Here is a 13,250-nt window from a genome sequence, read left to right as displayed (position 1 = left end):
TATTATGTCCTAGCTAAAGAACTTTGATAACATTATAAATTCTCTTTGGGAAACTTACAGCGTTTCTGAGCTAAAACAGTAAGTAGAGAGAATCAGTCTTGGGACTTAGATCATCTTTAGAAGACAACAAAAGGTCATCCACATTTTGGTTACATGTAGAATCACAGAAATTTATAGTCTATGAGGTCGTGGTTGTGGAATTGTGAAAAGCAAGAGTGTACCTCTGAAATTCTAAGCATAACTGTCCAGGATAATTACTGATTTTCCCAGGAAAAGGTAAACAAGCATTAACTATTTGATCTAGAGGAAAATGTCAAATGGTGGAATTTCCTGGGAGAATCATCAACTCATCAATAGAAGGTATCGAACAACAGTTTACATCCCAAGACTTGCCCCCAAAGCCTCACCTTGCTGTGTCCACTAATTCTAAACTATAACATCCATGTAATTCATATAATGATCCATGTGCAATCCTAATCAACTCTCCTCTCCGCCTAAAGTTAAAAGACCTGCCTTGAACCAAACTTCAAAATCTCAATAAATATCCCAACTTTGTCCTCTCTCTGAGACACCATTAAGACACTTTTGTGGTAGTGTTCTTTCTTACTGCAGTAAACAATAAACTCAGCTTTGTCGTATCCACAGACTGTTTAGCTGATGTGGGGGAACGAGCATTTGACTGTCCCTGGAGATTAAGGATTATGTCTTATTTATTTTTGTTTTTTACAATACCTAATGAAACTTAAGATACCCAGTAAACACTTTAAAATGTTGCAACTTAATATTTGCTGAATAAATGAATGATTGAAATATTTTTTTTTTTTTTTCTTTTTGCGGTATGCGGGCCTCTCACTGTTGTGGCCTCTCCCGTTGCGGAGCACAGGCTCCGGACGCGCAGGCCCAGAGGCCATGGCTCACGGGCCCAGCCGCTCCGCGGCATATGGGATCCTCCCAGACCGGGGCACGAACCCGTATCCCCTGCATCGGCAGGCGGACTCTCAACCACTGCGCCACCAGGGAGGCCCTGCAATATTTTTGAATTCTTGAATGTTAGACAAGTTGGCAAGGCTCTTTCTAAAAGGAGGTAGTTCTCATGAATGGTGGTACCACCCCTCTAGGGAGACTTTGGATTAGGATTGCCAGATTAAGCATTTAAAAATACAGGGAGGGGTTCCCTGGTGGCACAGTGATTAAGAATCCGCCTGCCAATGCAGGGTTTGAGCCCTGGTCCGGGATGATCCCCCATGCCGTGGAACAGCTAAGCCCAAGCGCCACAGCTACTGAGCCTGTGCTCTAGAGCCCAAGAGCCACAACTACTGAGCCCACGAGCCACAACTACTGAAGCCCGCGCACCTAGAGCCCATGCTCCACAGCAAAGAGAAGCCACGTCAATGAGAAGCCCGAGCACTGCAATGAAGAGTAGCCCCCGCTCACAGAAACAAGAGAAAGCCTGCAAGCAGCAACGAAGACCCAACACAGCCAAAAATAAAGTAAATAAATTCTTAAAAATAAATAAATAAATAAAAATTTAAAAAATAAAAATACAGGGAGCTGGAGCACAGAGGATTTTTATGGCAATGAAACTACTCTGTAAGATGTACGTACTACTCAATACATGTCATCATACATTTGTCCAAACCCATAAAATGTACAACACCAAGAGTGAATGGTAATGTAAACTATGGTCTTGAGGTGATAATGATGTGTCAGTGGAGGTGCATCAGTTGTAGGAAATGTAACTTTCTAGTAGGAGACGTTGATAATGGGGGAGGCTATGTATGTGCAGGGGACAGGTGTATATGGGAAATCTCTGTACTGTCCTCTTAATTTTGCTGTGTACCTAAAATTGCTCTACAAGAAAAAAATCTATTAAAAAAATACAGGAAGCCCAGTTAAGTTTCCATTTCAGACAAACAATAAAGTATTTTTAGTATACGTGTATCCCATATAATATTTGGAACATACTTACATAAAAATTATTCTGAAATGATATGAAATCCAAATGTTATCTGACAATCCTATTTAGGATATGTACAGGGTATACTTGGTTGACATGTTGTGAGATGGGGGGCAGTGGGGTGTGTGAGCCCTGTTGGCAGAGGCCAGGAACACTTAATGTCCTGAAATTATGGGACAGTTCCATGCAACAAAAAACTGTCCCACCAAAAATGCCAATAGCACCATTTGTGAAAACTGGCAGACTTGCTGGGTAGGAAAAAAACTTTTCCTCTACCCTCTTCCGTATACTAATTGGGGGCATGCAAATTAAAGTGACAAAAGACAGATTAACAGGAGAAAAACAGTATATTTGTATGCATAATGGAACTAACAAAAGAAGTAGCTAGCTCATTAAGTCGTTGAAGTTAGAGGCTTATATACCTGACTCAGTAAGAGAAAAGGAGAGAGGAGAAAAGACTTCTTTGGGAAGAATTATAAGTTTATTTAAGAGAGACAAATGGGTTTTAGGAGAACAAAGGAGAGATAGAAGTTTGTGATAATGTTTTTCTAAGCAGGTACCCGTGGTCTTTCCTCTTAAAGGTTATAAATCTCACCAGAGAGGGGATTTATAATAGATTTACTCTTGGCTTCCTTCCTGGGAGTAAAAGCTGCCAGAAGAGGGAATTTATGGCAACCTCATTACCCAAAAGTTTCTGCTTTTAATAAAAGAAGCTCCAAGGCAGCTTCTTTCTTTATCTGTTGAATCTCAAATGTCTTTAGTTTCAAATAATCTTTATACCACCTCTGGGGTTCTGAGTGGATCCCCATAGACTCTTTTGTTTGGGCCGTGCCGTGAGGCATGTGGGGCTCAGTTCCCTGACCAGGGATGGAACCCGCCCCCTGCAGTAGAAGCTTGGAGGCCCAACCACTGGACCGCAAGGAAAGTCCCTTCCATAGGCTCTTATTTGTGAATTTTCTTTCTTCTTTAATGTCTTTTGTGTACAATCTTTGGAAAGAATATTCTTAATTATAAGCAGAATCTGGTAATAACTTTTCCTACTTATCTTTAGAGGAAGTCAGCTGTGATACACTGGAAAAGACAGAAATTGAAGCCTACGGTTTGAATGTGTCTAAATAACTTCTTTTCTATACTATAGACTCTCATAATAGTGCATAGGGTACTCTTTTTAATCAGTCCTGTATTTCCTTTTTTTTTTTTTTTTTTTTTTTTTTTTCTTTTTGCGGTATGCGGGCCTCTCACTGTTGTGGCCTCTCCCGTTGCGGAGCACAGGCTCCGGACGCGCAGGCCCAGCGGCCATGGCTCACGGGCCCAGCCGCTCCGCGGCATATGGGATCCTCCCAGACCGGGGCACGAACCCGTATCCCCTGCATCGGCAGGCGGACTCTCAACCACTGCGCCACCAGGGAGGCCCTGTATTTCCTTTTTTAAAAGTAAAAATCCAAGGGTCAATGTACTCAAAGTTAGAATTATGAACAATTTCTTCATTCATTAATAACATTGAAAAACCAGTGTGGTTCTTTTTCTCAATTTATATAATAAAAAGGTACTGTCAACTGAAAAATATTGCACAACCTAAAAGTTTTTGCCCCCCCCCCAAAAAAAAGGTAGTTGGAACACGAAGAGATTACTGCTAATTAAAGAAAATCAGACATGTCAAATTAATGAATTTAGCACTTTTCTATATATGGGAAGATGCAAGAGTCTGGGCTTATTGAAATTGTTCCTTTGATATGCACCTTAACTATCTAGGGCCAGTATCCTGCTTTTCTCCATCCTGAATCCCCTCAGGGTGCACAGTCGGGGACAGCTGCAGTGGCTGATGGCTAGATGGCCTCAACATCTTTGTTTACTGATATGGCAGGCCCTCAGCCACAGTACAATGAATATTCTTTGAGTTAGGAAGTTACTAATTAGTAGTACTCCTTCACAACATATGACATGGTCACAGTCTGAACGAAAAACAGTTGTTCTGTTTTTCTAAGTTTTTGAGTTTTGCAGGGATCCAAGGTCTGAAAAATTAGGTTACACTTTCCCAAATATCAGCACTTTTTTAGTGTTTTACTTAAAACCTCATTGAGAAGTATAGAGATGCTTAGTGTGACCCAATTCAAAACTGAATGAAAAGAAAAACAAATATCATAATTAGGAGTAGTTGTTAGAAACACTTTCAGCTAACTTATTTGGGATAGAAACATCCATGCCTTTCGTTCCCTTAGGTATATATCTGGGGGTCATACAGGAGAATTCCAGGAAAAGTTAGCTGCTACTACAAGAAATCTGTAGTTCTCCCAAACTGACTGGAATCCAAAACACAAAGCTACCTTAAACAGTTTTATTTTCATAAAATATTTTCATATGCTCATGTTTTGGTTTTTGAAGTTCTGTTTGCTATTCAAGTCTGAGATTTTTCTTGTCTTAGTCCTCAGTTTTTGAGTTTTATCTCAGTTTAAATGAAATCTGCTCATATTGGAAGTTCCTCAAGCAAATATTTTCTGGTTGTATTACACTTTTTCCCAGTGAATAATGTAGCAGACCGTTTGGTAGCCTACCTAAAAGCCATTTCCAGTCCCCTCCTTTCTTGTACTTCTCTATCTAAGGCTAAAAAGCCAGTTATTCATTCACTTCCCAGCCTCCCTTGAAGCTAGGTGTTAGCAATGTGACCCAATTTTGGCCATGGAAATACAATAGGAAGTTTGCTTGGTAACTTCCCAGAAAGATTTTCCTCACTGGTAAAAGAAAAGTAGAAAGTGAGGACAATGCCTCTTTCCTTCCCCATCCTTCCTGCTTTGTTTTCTGGTGAGGAAAAATCTGGAGCTGCTATAGTCAACGTGTGCCCATCAGGAGAAATCCCACATTTTGTTGCTGTACCATCCTGGAACTATTTTTATTGTATGACACACTTATATGTCTTTATTATTTAAGCCACCACTGGCTGCCTAGTCTGTTAAGTACAGCCTAAAACAGACTATATAAATATTATTTATGTATTAGAGTATTTACTATATCTGTCATGTTTACATTTGTTGATAAGGAAACATATGGTTATGTTCCATTTGTTCCTCCCCTGGAATGACTGCCAGAAAGTTGAAAAGGTTCTGTGGAAACCTTTGGAGCAATCTAATATTTCAATAAGAAAGGAAGAGGGGAACATATAGACAATTGCAGTCGCTCTATATAGAAACATCATTAAAGGGATCCCTAACTAGGAACTGCCATATTAATATGAATATGACTTCTAAAACTCAATAAGTTTCTAATCCTATCCCATCTCTTACATGTACTCCTTTTTTAAATAGCTTTATTGAGACACAATTCATATATTATAAAATTCATACTGCCTCTTTGGAAAGGATTAGCATCCCACTTTGCAGAAAAGGTGAAAACTATCAGGTTGAACATTTCTTGCCCCGCCTCTATCCTCTCTAACCAAAGGTCTCTATTTCTACACTTACCATTGACCATTCCAACCCCTCCACCCTGGATTCCTTATATCCTTGGTTTTTAAACTCCATCAAGAACGTTTAATGTCTTTACATTTATGTAAGGAGGTAGCTCTTAGATGGGCCTTTCCAAAGGAGCCATAAGCAATAGGGCGTGACCCAAATGGGGTTAGCTAAGCAGTGTGGTCAGACAGCAAGAGGCCTGGGCAGGGCAAGATTGCTGACTAGACTGACCGCAGCAGGGCTTGGCAAGCTTAGGAGACTCAACAGGCTTTAAGGCTTCTTCAAAAGGTAGCAATCAAGGTCAGAGAAGCAAACTAATTAGACCCTTCAGGACAGTGCTCCAGAGCCAGTGCTACAAAGAACTTGTTCTCTGACTGAAGCCTAGGAAACCATTGCCCTTTTGTCAGTTGTAGTCTAAGTATTCTCCAGTCAGCATCTTTCCCTGTCAGAGCTTTCTAGATATTGGGGAAAACTAAAACAAAAATTAAAACAAAAAGATTTTAAAAAGAAGTATGGGGGAAAGGAAAGAAGGAAGGAAAGAAAAAAGAAAAAGGAAAGAAGGCAAGGAAAAAAAGGAAGATACTGTCTTCATCTATTATAGAGCTCTCAGTGTCCAAGTCAGATTCAAGGCTTGGCTGAAGGACTGAGTCCCTCATGGTGGGCTAATTCTTCCAAGCCTTGTAATTTTCTTCATAGTTTTCCTTTCAGTTTCTGCCTTGAGAAAAGGACAATAAGTACAAAGGCAAAGACAATTTATAGATATTGCTGCCAGTTGATGCCTCCTTATGTCCTTTTTATGCATTTAGAAGGTCACCAGTGATCTAAAATCCTAAATCCAATACCAATGCTCTCTTCTTAGACTAATTATTTTCACAATCTGAGAAGCATACTGTTTTTCAAGCAACATGCTTCTTAAAGTCCCTGCTATGTTTCCTTGATGCCTCTCCCATCCGCCTGACTACATTAGAGGAGCTGACCCCTGATTACTACTATTGGGTAGTCACTAAGCTTTAGTTTTTGGTTCTTCATTCCTTGCTTTCTTCACCCTCTCTCCTTAGAAACCACCTTTCTTCCTGAGGGTCAACTCCTGATACTTTTAATGTCTCTTTCTTGGTTTTATATTACTAGCTCTGTAATCATTCCTTAGCTCCAATCCCATTTCTCCAACTATCTTCCACTATGGGTGTCCCACGATTACTTCTAACACTGAAATTAGTCTTAGTCTTGCCTACCCAAAATGGCTTGTCCTGCTATAGTCTCCTTATGTTTCACACATTAGTAAAACACCAGTCATCTAATGCTGTCAATGAGCAGCCTGTCTCCATTCCTACTCTTCTATGAGAAAAGTTCAAAATCTTATCTCCCTTCTTTTCCAAGATAACAACTTTCTAGGAAGAATAGTAAGCAAACAAATGTACCATGTTCGACACCATACGTCATTATCAACGAGAGAAATTTAGAAACAGGTAAAAAATAACATCCTATATATTTTTAAATTTTTTTGAAAATCACAAACTTGAGGATTTTTTTTTTTCAGAAATAAATACTGTTAAAGTGACCTTTTCATGTAGAGCAAAAGGGCATTTCTTTTATCTACCTCTGGCTCTTAAGATTTAGAAAGAAAAAAGTCCTGTTTACTAAAAATCCATTATTGGTTCAGACAGATGTGCTTTAACTGAAGCACTGTTTACAACCTGGAACTCTCTCTGTGGATGCTTTTGATCCAGAAACTATAATCAAAAGCCTCTGCACTGAGCATATGGCAATGTACTTCTAGAACACAGGAAAATTGTGGCCATCTGAATTCCTGGCAATTTCAGCTACAGAAAAGTGTTTTTTTTAAGAAAGCTGCTTACTGAATTTCCCTCTTAAAAAGGTTCTCTTTTTCTTTCCTCTGTTGTATGGAAAGGAAAAATCAGCAGGTAAAGTCAGAATAAGTAATTTATTCATTTTTCAACTCTGTTTTCTTTTACTTGCTCAGAGCTCTATTATACATTTTCTGTGGAATTAATTTTCTACCTGGTGTCTATACTTTTATTTTTTAAAATCCTACAGGCAAGAATTGAACCAAGTTATGTTGAATTATGTAAAAAGCACTTTTCAGGAATGGTATTCTTACCTTTCTCCCATAGTTAATGCTGTTCCCTCTGCTACTTCACATGTTAATATTTCCCAAAGATTCAGGAAAATTGGAACTCTCGTGCTGGTTGGACTATACGTTACCATGTATTAGCCTTGTGATCCAAAGTGACAGAAACAGAATTAAAACTCAAACTAATTTAAGGGTTGGGGGAAGCAGGTGGGGAAGATTTTGGTCTTACATAATTGGGTAAGATGGGCACTACACAGGACTGGACCAAGGGTTCAAGTGAGATTGTCATGACATCCTCTTATTCCCAATCAAAAATGAACTTTACTTTTCGGTCTTTGTTCTTCCCTAAAACACTCAGACATCATTCTATGTTCAGAGATGGTGGTCCTTTCTTTCAAAAATGTAACTGTTCCCTGCCAGCTACAGCACAGAAATCCCAGAGAAGGGTTCTGATTGACCCAGGGGTCCATCCCTGAGTCAATCACTGTGGCCAGGGAACCTAAAATGAGCAGTATAGCCTAGAGGTTAATAGCATGTACTCTGATGGAATTTTGTAGATTTATGTAATCTCCTTTTAGTGTACTCTCTGATACTTGCCAGGCTCATAATCCCATTTTCATGGGAAGTCCCACTGCCATTTCCCCAGTTCAGTGTAGGGCCCTGGAGCCTAAGCGTTGACCAGTGAGAGGCAGCCCAGGTTCTGGCTGTTCATTGCTCTTTTCATCCATCCCTATATAACAGCTATTTCCACTTCCCTAGGTAGAAGAGGAAAAAAAGAAGGATATACTCTCAGTCCACTTCTCTCTAAATTTGGGATTATTTGTGAGAATTCTAATGATTTGATTTTAACTTTCAAGGATTGCTTCTGGTAAATACAAGTAGAGCCACACTAAGCTTCAGCAAAATCTTCCACTTGTATATTGGTTGTAACTTTTTCTGGTTTATCTCTGTTCCTTTCCTAACGTAGCTGTTACTAAAAAAATTTTGCTGGTAAAAGATAATAATAATAATTTATATTGGGACTTCCCTGGCAGTGCAGTGGTTAGGAATCCGCCTGCCAATGAAGGGGACATGGGTTCAAGCCCTGATCCAGGAGATCCCACATGCCCTGGAGCAACTAAGACTGTGAGCCACAACTGCTGAGCCTGCGCTCTAGAGCCTGAGAGCCACAACTATTGAGCCCACGTGCCACAAGTACTGAAGCCCGTGCTCCTAGAGCCCACGCTCTGCAACGGGAGAAGCCACCGCAATGAGAAGCCCATGCACTGCAACGAAGAGTAGCCCCCGCTCGCCGCAACTAGAGAAAGCCCATGTGCAGCAATGAAGACCCAACGCAGCCAAAAATAAATAAATAAATAAATATATATATATATATATATATATATATATATATATATACTTTTATTTATATATACTTATTTATATATATAAATAAATATGTATGATTTATATAGAGAGTGTTACTTAATTAGATATTGGTGGACAGAGTGTATGACTCAACTTCACTCCCCCATCTTCATGCAGAATTAGCCTCAGCTTATATTGCACAATTAAAGGAGCCACTCAAGTGACTCTCACCTAGACATAGATTGCTTCAAGGGTACTTGCTATGTTGTCCTAGGCAGAAAAGAGGCTGGCAGTTTCTTTTATGGGAAAATTTTGTGTCCTGCCTCATCAGTTATTCTATAATACATACATGAGTGAGTGCAAGCATAGATCTGATAAGCTTTTTTTATAATCTAATTGGGTAAAAAACCTTTTTCCCCCGTGCACACATCTTCTGTTTTCTTTGCTTTCAGAATATATGTCTTTTGTAATTATTCCTTCCTATGTTTGAGAAACATTCCCCAAATGTCTGTTCATTCATTTACCTCCCTATCTTGTCTTACTGTTTCAGCTAGGAGGAAGTGGTAGGTTCTGATCATTTACCGAATCATAGTACCCCCTCTTTTTTTTTAAAGACAGTTTCTTTAGAGAAGTTTTAGCTTCACAACAAAATTAAGAGGCAGAAGCAGAGATTTCCCAAATAGCCCTGCCCTCACACATGCACAGCCTCCTCATTATCAACATCCCTAACCAGAGCGCTACATTTGTTACAACTGATGAACCTACACTGACACAGCATAATCACCAAAATCCATGGTTTGGACAAATGTAGAATGACATGTACCCATTTTGACAGTACAGAGTATTTTCAACACGCTTTTAAAAAGCCTCCGTGTTCCATCTAGTCATCCCTTACCGCCAACCCCTGGCAATGACTGACCTCTTTACTGCCTGCATAGTTTTGTTTCTTTCAGAACGTCGTATAGTTGGAAATCATACAGTGTGTAGCCTTTTCAGGCTGACTTCTTTCACTTAATAATATGCATTTAAGGTTCCTCCATGACTCATCATGGTTTAACAGCTCACTTCTTTTCAGCACTGAATGATATTCCACATTCCTGATGTACCACAGTTTATTTACCTGTTAACCTACTGAAAGACAGAGTGTTTACCTCTAAGTTTTGGCAAGTGTAAACAAAGCTGTTATAAACATTTGTGTGCATGTTTTTGTATGGAAATAGTTTTTAACTATTTTGGGTAAATTCTGAGGGGCATGATTGCTGGATCGCATGGTAAGAGTACATTTAGTTTTGTAAGAAACTGCCAAACTATCTTCCAATGTGACCGTACAATTTTGCGTTCTCGGCAGCAATGCATGAGAGTTCCTGTTGCTCCACATCCTCTACAGCATTTGGTGTTGCCAGTGTTCCAGATTTTGGCCATTCTAATAGACATGTAGTAGTATCTCATTGTTGTTTTATTCTGCATTCCCTCATGACATATGATGTGAAGCATTTTTCATATGCTTATTTGACATCTATATATCTTCTTTGGTGAGGTGTCTTTTAAGGGCTTTGGCCCATTTTTCAATCAGGCTGTTTGTTTTCTTATTGTTGAGTTTTAAGAGTTCTTTATTTGTGATAACAATCGTTTATTAGAAGTATCTTTTGCAAATATTTTTTTCCCAGTCTGTGATTTGTCTTCTCATTCTTCTGACATTGTCTTTCACAGACCAGAAGTTTTTTATTTTACTGAAATTCAGCTTATCCATCGTTTCTTTCATGGATCATGCCTTTGGTATTGTATCTAAGAAGTCGTCATCAATCCAAAGGTCATCTAGGTTTCTCCTATGTTATCTGTTACGAGTTTTATAGTTTTGTATTTTAATTTTGGGTCTGTGATCCTTTTTTTTTTTTCTTTGCTGTACGCGGGCCTCTCACTGTTGTGGCCTCTCCCATTGCAGAGCACAGGCTCCGGACGCGCAGGCTCAGCGGCCATGGCTCACAGGCGCAGCCGCTCCGCGGCATGTGGGATCTTCCCGGACCGGGGCACGAACCCGTGTCCCCTGCATCGGCAGGCGGACCCTCAACCACTGCGCCACCAGGGAAGCCCTGTGATCCATTTTGAGTTAGATTTTGTGAAAGGTGTAAGGTCTGTGTCTAGACTAATTTTTTTGCACATAGTTGTCCAGTTTTTCCAGCACCATCTTTGGTCCATTGTATTGCCTTTGCTCCTTTGTCAAAGATCAGTGGACTATAGATCACGGTCTATTTCTGCATTCTCTGTTCTGTTCCAGTGATCTATTTGTCTTTTCTTTCCCCCAAACCACACTGTCTTTATTACTGTAGCTGTACAGTAAGTCTTGAAATCAGATAGCATCAGTCCTTCAGCTTTGTTTTTCTCCTTCAATATTGTTTTGGCTATTCTGGGTATTTTGCCTCCCATAAAAATTTAGAGTCAATTTGTCAATGTCCACAGATAACTTGCCGGGATTTTGATTAGAATAATCCCTCCACTTCATTACTGTCCCAGAGCCCAATGCTCTCAAGTTGCTCCCGGCTAAACAAAACTGCCTGCTGCTGTCTTCCACATGGCCTCTCCTTTGCCTTTCAAAATTACATCTCTTGACTTCTGCTTCCCCCTTAATGAAAACTCCAGTAGGTGTTAGAAGACCCATAATCTGATGCATGTGACTTATTGGTAGTTCCAAAACATTCCATGAAGTATTTGCCTTTAACCAAGTGAACACCTATAATTGTCTGTGTATCAGGGAGTTTTCTGGTTGGAGATGTTTATTTTACCATTTGATAAAACCTGCCCTTTATAGTCTGGGCGTGGGTCAAGGTAAGGAGGTGAGCTTTCCTTCCATCTTGAGGAAGGAGGAGAAAATTGTTTTGGGAAGATGGTTCTTTTTACCAGCTGATCACTGAAGACTCAACTTAAAGAAGTCCTGTCTCTTCTTATCTTGCCAGCTAGGGAGTAAATAGTAGGCCCTGACTGAATTTGCTTTGGGATTCAGGGGGCTTTGGGGAACACTTAAAGGGCCTTTGCAGCCCAAGAGATCTGAGTTCAAATCTTTGGGTGGCAATATGACCTTGGGCAAGTTATTTAATTTCTTTGAGTTTAGGTTTCTTCATTTGTAAAACAGAGATATTACCCTTAGAGTGTTGTTGAGATTTAAATGAGATAAATAAAATACCTATTACAGTGCAGAGCGGGTGTTTAATAAACACTAGCTTTTATAAAAAATTGCCCTTTAATTGTTTATGGGTGGAAAACCCTCCAGTTGAGCAAGTGAGGGTGAGCCAATAGTATTTAATGGCCAATAGTATTTAATCTTCAAATATTAGAGGTATTGGAATTAATTTTTCTATAGTAACAGTATTATAAATAATGGCTAGGGTCCTATACCATTGCTCAAATATCTATTTAACCTGTAACATTCTTGATGGAGTTTGCTATAGTAAGGTTGCTGTTGGCAATACAGGCAGGCTTCTGGGGCAGTCAATATCTTAGATGCTCAGAGATCCTCATTATTTTTGTGAGATAACGAGTTCAGAATACTTACATGAAATTCCAGCAACACAGTCCCCCTGATTCAGCCTTTGTTATAGGATTAGGAACTCTTTTCTTCTGACCTCCCTCATCTGTTGGGTGTTGGCTGTGGGGATGGAAGCCCCTCTTGGTGGGTCCCTTGGCACAGGTCCTAGGAGGAAAGGGATTTATATTAATGAGTTTAGGATGGCAGGGAGGAGGGTAATGACAGGGATGTCAGTAAATAAGCTAGTGAGAAAGAGGCATGATTACTTCTCCATCTGAGCTGACTTCCTATATGCTCCTCCCCCACCCCAAAAAATCTCAGAGTTTAGCCTGTTTGCTTTTCCTTACACTGTAACCACCCCTCAAGTCTGATAAAAGTCCCCTTTCCCTTTAAGACCAGCACTGAAGAGAGCATATCCCTTTGTCCTGCCAGTCCCCAAAACCACAGTACTTTGGTTTTCTAAGAGATTTTGTTGCTAGCAATAAGGCAAAATAAGGCAAAATTTTATTTTAAAAAAGACTTCCTTTTTCAGACCCATCCTTCCTCTTTTATTTCTTAGAAATAAAGCTGAAGAATAAAACTAAAGAAACTACAGGGAAAAAAAGAATGAAAGAAACTAAAGGGAAAAACCACAAAGGCACATAGCCTTTGAGCATCCAAAGAACAGAATAACAAAATTCAATTACAGTTCAGGGAATAGTTAGATTCAAGAATTCCCCTGGACTTTTTGTGTTAGGAGGTGGACTTGTGGCCTTTGGGCAGAGGGGACAGGGAAGGGAGGATGAAAGACATAATTTACCTCCATCTCTTCCATTTCCTTATCTTACTAATTTTGCTACAAGATCAGAGTTATGCTCAAGTTGCATAAGAAGTCAGGACTGGATTTAG

General features: G+C 39.7%; 1 long non-coding RNA gene across 2 annotated transcripts in view; it reads right to left on the bottom strand.

Moving 5' to 3' along the window:
- The window catches only part of LOC308615725, a 35,428-nt gene that overhangs the window by 18,946 nt on the left and 3,232 nt on the right, over positions 1–13,250 (bottom strand). For both annotated transcript variants that reach the window (XR_014015621.1, XR_014015622.1), the window contains exon 2: positions 12,390–12,527. This is a non-coding gene — a long non-coding RNA (uncharacterized lncRNA). The remainder of the gene's footprint in view (positions 1–12,389; positions 12,528–13,250) is intronic.

The sequence above is a fragment of the Mesoplodon bidens genome (genome assembly GCF_964165515.1).
Source record: "Mesoplodon bidens genome assembly, chromosome: 4".
In the NCBI taxonomy this organism is placed as follows: domain Eukaryota; kingdom Metazoa; phylum Chordata; class Mammalia; order Artiodactyla; family Ziphiidae; genus Mesoplodon; species Mesoplodon bidens.
The sequence above is the reverse complement of the archived record's forward strand: the minus strand, read 5'-3'. Positions and strand labels throughout refer to the sequence as shown.